Consider the following 6,000-nt stretch of genomic DNA (forward strand, 5'->3'; position numbering starts at 1 on the left):
CACTAAATCTTTACAAAATAAAGCGTTATCATAACTTGCATGGAGCTCAGAATTACCTTGACGGTAAACATTGGCCTAAATCCCCGTGGGATTGAAAACATAATGCTCCATCTTATGATCACATTATGACCTCCAAGTGAATTTTATTTTGAAACCACCCACACACTAAATTGAGATAAAATCCCGGAAAGGATCACCGTTAAACAATCGTCCGAAGTTGGGCCGCGAGTGGATGCGCCCGCGCCGCCGATGCATAAGAGCATTAACGTTTAAGTAAAACAAATGGGTGCATGTCAGGTACCGCCCACATACGCGGAACGGATTATTAGTTATTGATTGTGGATTATTACGGAGACGAATGACTCTGTTTAGTATTTTCGGGTCGTATGAAGTAACATGTGCGCGTTAAACCGTCACTTTGTTATAATTGCCTATATGTTTAAGAGTGTGCAGGTATTCAATGCTTTCACACCGAGCGTTTAACTAATTAATAAATACTTATTAGGAGCTGTATTGAAAAGAATAGAGAAAATGTACAATATGTGAAGCTAAGCTCATAATAGGCTTTTGCTACGGAAATGCAATTAGCAATTCAGATACCCATAACACTGGGTAAATAAATAGATACCGAAACATGAGCCGTATGTCTTCTTCTTGTGACGGAGTTCGCTTTCCGTATCTTCTTCCAGTTCGCTGTATCCAAAACAGTCAGTTAGCAGATCACAAGTGCACATTAAGCATCAGCTCCCAATTATCACAGGATCGGTGAGAATCCGACAGCAACCGTCGCCGCTTTGTCATTATTTCGACGAGAATCAAACTGATCCGGCCCGTTCCGTGTTCAGGTTCACCCACTTTCTACCGGAAGGCAATTAAAAATAATTTGCATTTCTCTTTATGCGTCTGTCAATATTTTTGTGCGAATTTGTTGCTAGTTTAAAAGAGCCGATGATTTATTGATCTTGCAATATTTGTCGTGTCTGCTACCAAATTAGGGGAGCTCTAATTTTGTATGCTGGGTTACAAAATGCTTAATGAGAAGTGTAGGTATAGTCGGAGTAGTTATTGTTTCTGGGCCTTCATGAGTACCATCTAAGATCTATTGTGCGATCGATACGATTGTTAAATTTTTCAGTGGTAGTGGATAGTCACTTAGGAACTAGGTAGATGTTCAAGTCGCAGTACCTATGTAGATCAGAAGTTCGTAAATTGTCCCAGGTACTTAGTTACGAGTTGAAACTAAAGAACCAGCTTTAAAGAAATAAATTGAGCGATCAGTTATTACGTGAGCTAGAGTATTATAACTAGAAGTTACCGTTATGTGATCATAGACAAGCTCAGGCTTTTTTACTGCACTATAAATACGGGTGCTATATTATACTTACTTACCTAATATATGTATATTGTGTGGGTTGTACTATAGATAGGTAAGTATAGTTTCTTAAATAGTGGTAAGTTTTACAAAAAATTAAGATATTTACAAATGATAGACCACCATATTTTTGACAGAATCGAAGAGTGAACAGTTTCCGCCTTATTTACAGGGGGAAGTAAAAGGATTTTATCACTCCAATCAGACAGGTTTCAAGTTACGCCTATTTCCAATAGACGTCCAGCGATATCTACCATTATGTTTCATGCGACAATGGCAAATACTGCTGTAGTTTTCAATAGAGATATAAGCCTAAGATAAAGAAATAAATAATTGTGTGCACATGTAGAGTGTTTCGTTCATAAGACATTTAAGGTTAGATAGTTCATAATTTTCCGCTAGCCGGCTGGGACAGGACAATGGCGGGCTTAGAGCATAAATCACGGCAGGTGAGCGTGCACTGATCGTCCTCAGGCCTTCCAGGTGTTTTTCGTTTGTTTGTAGTTACGTAGCCTTGTCATAGACTTCTCTCCTTCTTCAAGTCCTAAAATATAAGTTGCGCCTGCATTTTTGTTTCTGCATAAAAGATTGGCGCAACTCACGATGTCAAGGTTATCGAAGTCCATTGCTTGGGTTTGACTGACAATAGTTGTAATTAGATTAAGGCGTTGATTAATTTTAATGCCAAATTAAGTGTTGTTGCAAAATGTGTTTACAACACTGTTTACTGTGTTAAGGAGTTGGAAAGAAATTGAATGATTGCATTTTGACTTACCTATCTACGCGTTATGATCACCTACTTATACCCATTAGTTTCTTTTATTTAGGTACATGAGAAGTGGCGTGTGCCCTGCGGTGGGACAATAAATGTCCGGTATTAATTAGCCCAGGGTTAAGCTGGAATGCTGTCGAATGGATGTTTAGTTTATTAGAAATTCAATTAAAAATTACAGCACGTCGATGTAAGACTTGTCGAATATTATAAACATCACAGTTAGGTTATAAATTGGATACCTACTCGTCGCGGATCCCGCTATCGGGAGGCGGAGGGAGTGTCTCCTCACGACTTATTGTTTATCCACAACAAATTGTTACGGACATATTCTAAGGAAAGCTGCCATCAACCCAATAATTTCAATACCTAGAAATCAAAATGTTATAGCATTTGCATTTGATAGTTTTAAACTTGGCCTATCACCGATAATCCAATATTTCCGCAATTTCATTCGTGTTTTCTTGGCAGTTTTTACATATCGTATCTAATACTACACAATAAGTTTCTTTTGAAAATAAACGTGTTAATAAACGGAGCGCATTCAACCCAAAACTATTGTTGAAATGGACTTCCCCGACTGCATATTTTTTGTCTCTGCCGATGTTTTTTAGGGGCAGTGCATAGTGTTCCATGAAACGTTAATGATCCTTTATGGCCTTCTTTTTGTTAGACTCAAATATTTTAGGCCTAGTTGGCCTAAACTTCGATAATCCGAGAAAATCGATTACAGTACAGTTACCGGTAAAGAGCTCTGTAAAAAGTAACACCCATTTAATAGACTTGTAAGGAAGGATGCAATCGCGTTCTGTCCATCTTAAGATAAACAGTTACAATGCTGTTGTCGTGTACGCCGGGGACTTCTATAGCTTTAAACGGTTCATTGGCTAGTGAAATTGTTAAAGAGCATGACAATATATCCACGGGCCATCAGTTTGCGGGCTGTTCCGTGCCCACGTTGACGGTTTTGGGTTAAAGGTATTTATTTACCTAACAAGATACAACGTAAGATAGCCTTTTCCCCAACTTAATGTATCACCTATAAAGAACCATTTCACATTAACCTCGCGGTAATCCATTTATCTGAGTTTGAAGACGTTGGGATTTATTAAAGCGTAAATAATGTTTTATCATTGAAAAAACTCGTAAGTTTTTACATCGTCAAAAGGCATTACGTTAACTGTTAATCGCATTTCAATATGTTATCTTTATGAATTGCCGTCGTCTGCAATGTGGAGAAAACTCGTACTGAAGTCCGGGCTTCGTTTATTTTTATTATTTGTGTTCCAAATATGATGACGAGGTTTCTTCGGATTTAATGTACTTACCGTTTCGTTGGTACCTCACAAATCATGTAACAACTCTCCTTTGACCTACTTTTACCTATATTGTTGTCCTGTGTTTGATCTTGGCTCTGTCTACATCTCATGTTTTATCATACACTTAGGGAGAAGACCTGGTAGAATTGAAATCTCGTAGCAGAGATTAAATCATTTGAAAGGGACTTGAAACAATGATTATGAAATCAATGGAGAATTTTCCACACATAGGTACTTACTCTTAAGAAAGAAAACCAGAACGCTGATAAATCTTATCGGGCTTAAATACACGTTAGATAGGAAGCAATTTCTGAGCTGGGACGTCGGGGCAAGGATGATAGAAAAAGCGCTCCTTTAAAAATAGAACTTAACTGAAATCTAGTAGAATATGATGGTACCTATCGGCTTCTATTTCAATCAAAAGTAATTTCTGTCTAAATTATACGTAATAAACGGTCTTGAATTGAACACTGTAATCATTTTGATGATAGACGAACATACTTGTTTTTGTACGGAGGAGTTAATCAGATCAGACGGGTTGGCGTCAATCTTGTCAAATTACTAGATTTTATGGCTTGTATAGTTAGTTCGTTCAACTTAGTGAACCTTCAAATAGACGGCGATAAAGACAAACAATTTAATTTTATACAATTTTCATTGTGTTCCTTGTTGTGTATACAGGAAATATACAACAGATCTAAGGTTTAGTCGCAATGGCGGAAATTGTGAATATATTTCCATTTATGTTTGGTTTCCGTTTCTTCAGATGTTTTGCGAAACGCATGATTCTACGATTTATATTGACGGTTTAGATTGGTTTGTTCAGTAAGTACAGTTCGTCCACCGATTTTTATACTTTGGTAATCCATGCTTTCTTCGTTCATTGACAGGATGTCTGTCGGTTGGCAATTTTGCGAACCATTTCATAAAAGAGCAGTTAAATGTAAATAGAACAGCTAGGTTTAGGTACTCTTAATTGATCTCCGTCCACATCAGTCTTGTTTATCTAGTTAGAGATACAAAGCTTTGTTCTAATATAATCGGCTGGTATTTCAAATGCAGGTCATGGAGATTTGGGTTTAAAAGGTTCTCTCCAGTGCTCTTTGTTTAAATTGATGTCATCAGGGAAACAAGCCATTGTCAGCGCAGGAATGCAGAATATAAACTCAGCGTAAAATACCAGACTGATTACTGTGTGTATTCTAAACGACACGACGTTATTCTCGCAACTCGCGAATTGCGTAGGAATTTTATCTTAGACGCGAGACAGCGGATTATTTATTAATGACATACTTAATGCTTTGTGTACGATAATGTGTGGAGCAACCGATGTTACTTTAATATTTATTATTATATTGACAATATTATGTAACGTATGAGCGTGGTTGGTGAAATCCGCTGAGTGAGGACGTGTGGACAGATCGCGCGGAGCGGCCCGACACGCGGCGGCCTGCGGACGCCGGCAGCTCTGCACCAAAGGTGTCGACTTATCCAAGTCTTATAAATGTCTTTATCAAGAAACAAACGAACATAACAATAAAACCATCCATATCATTACATTACATACATTTACGGTTTATATAACTACATATGTCGATAACGAAATTGAGTGAATTTTGGCGATCTCGGTCGATTGTCGTCGTTAAATCGAGAAAATGACGGTTTCAAAACTCAGGGGGCGATATGTCCGAATTTATCGATGTCTTTATTATTCTTGCTCGGAATAATATGACATCAAGTATTGGGCGCCATGTACAAACTATTAATAAAATTAATTGGATCGTTCGTGAAAGCCACGCAGTCTTCATTAATACGCTTTATGACTTATTTTATAAAGACTTTAGTCCTTCTGACATGAGTTATGAGCTCAGGGTCACAGGACTGTTGACAGTAATTTTAGTGTTGTTAGTCTGCCGATATAATGATCATCCTACATTTACTCGTAATTAGTTTAAAAACGTATAAGGTGCGACGAAGGTCGTGTTTTAAAATATCTTCGTGTTTTCTTATTGACTCACGCAAGAGTTACGATTGTTAAATGATGCTGTATTAATCCACATACTTTTTTATTGCTTAAAAATTTACCATAATTTATCTTTTAAACTTATGTGCAATTGGTAGGTACTCAAATTGCAGTTCTGATATTATAGATATCGAAGTTTGAAAGACATTTTATATTGCTTTAGTCAATATTTTTTAATTAGTGGTTCAGGAGGTCCGTAATACAAAGTGTTGTGTACCAATCGGGTGACCCCATCTGAGGCTGTTGGTACATATTGGGTTTTATTTAATGGCTGTGTTGGCCCGTCTGGTCGTGTGAATTTTGTATTATCAACTTTGTGATACATACCAAAGGACTTTTGTAACGGTCCCTAAAGTGTTCAGATGTGTTGTTTCCTTGTTAAGATTCAGAGCAATATTTATTTACTTCTGGGAAAACAAAGTTGATTCAAATTGTTTTTGACTTTACCTTTAACCTGTTATTTCTTCTTTAACATCAAAAGAACATGGTCCAAAGCAAATTTTATGCTTGCACT

Source organism: Helicoverpa armigera, chromosome 12, assembly GCF_030705265.1.
Source record: "Helicoverpa armigera isolate CAAS_96S chromosome 12, ASM3070526v1, whole genome shotgun sequence".
In the NCBI taxonomy this organism is placed as follows: domain Eukaryota; kingdom Metazoa; phylum Arthropoda; class Insecta; order Lepidoptera; family Noctuidae; genus Helicoverpa; species Helicoverpa armigera.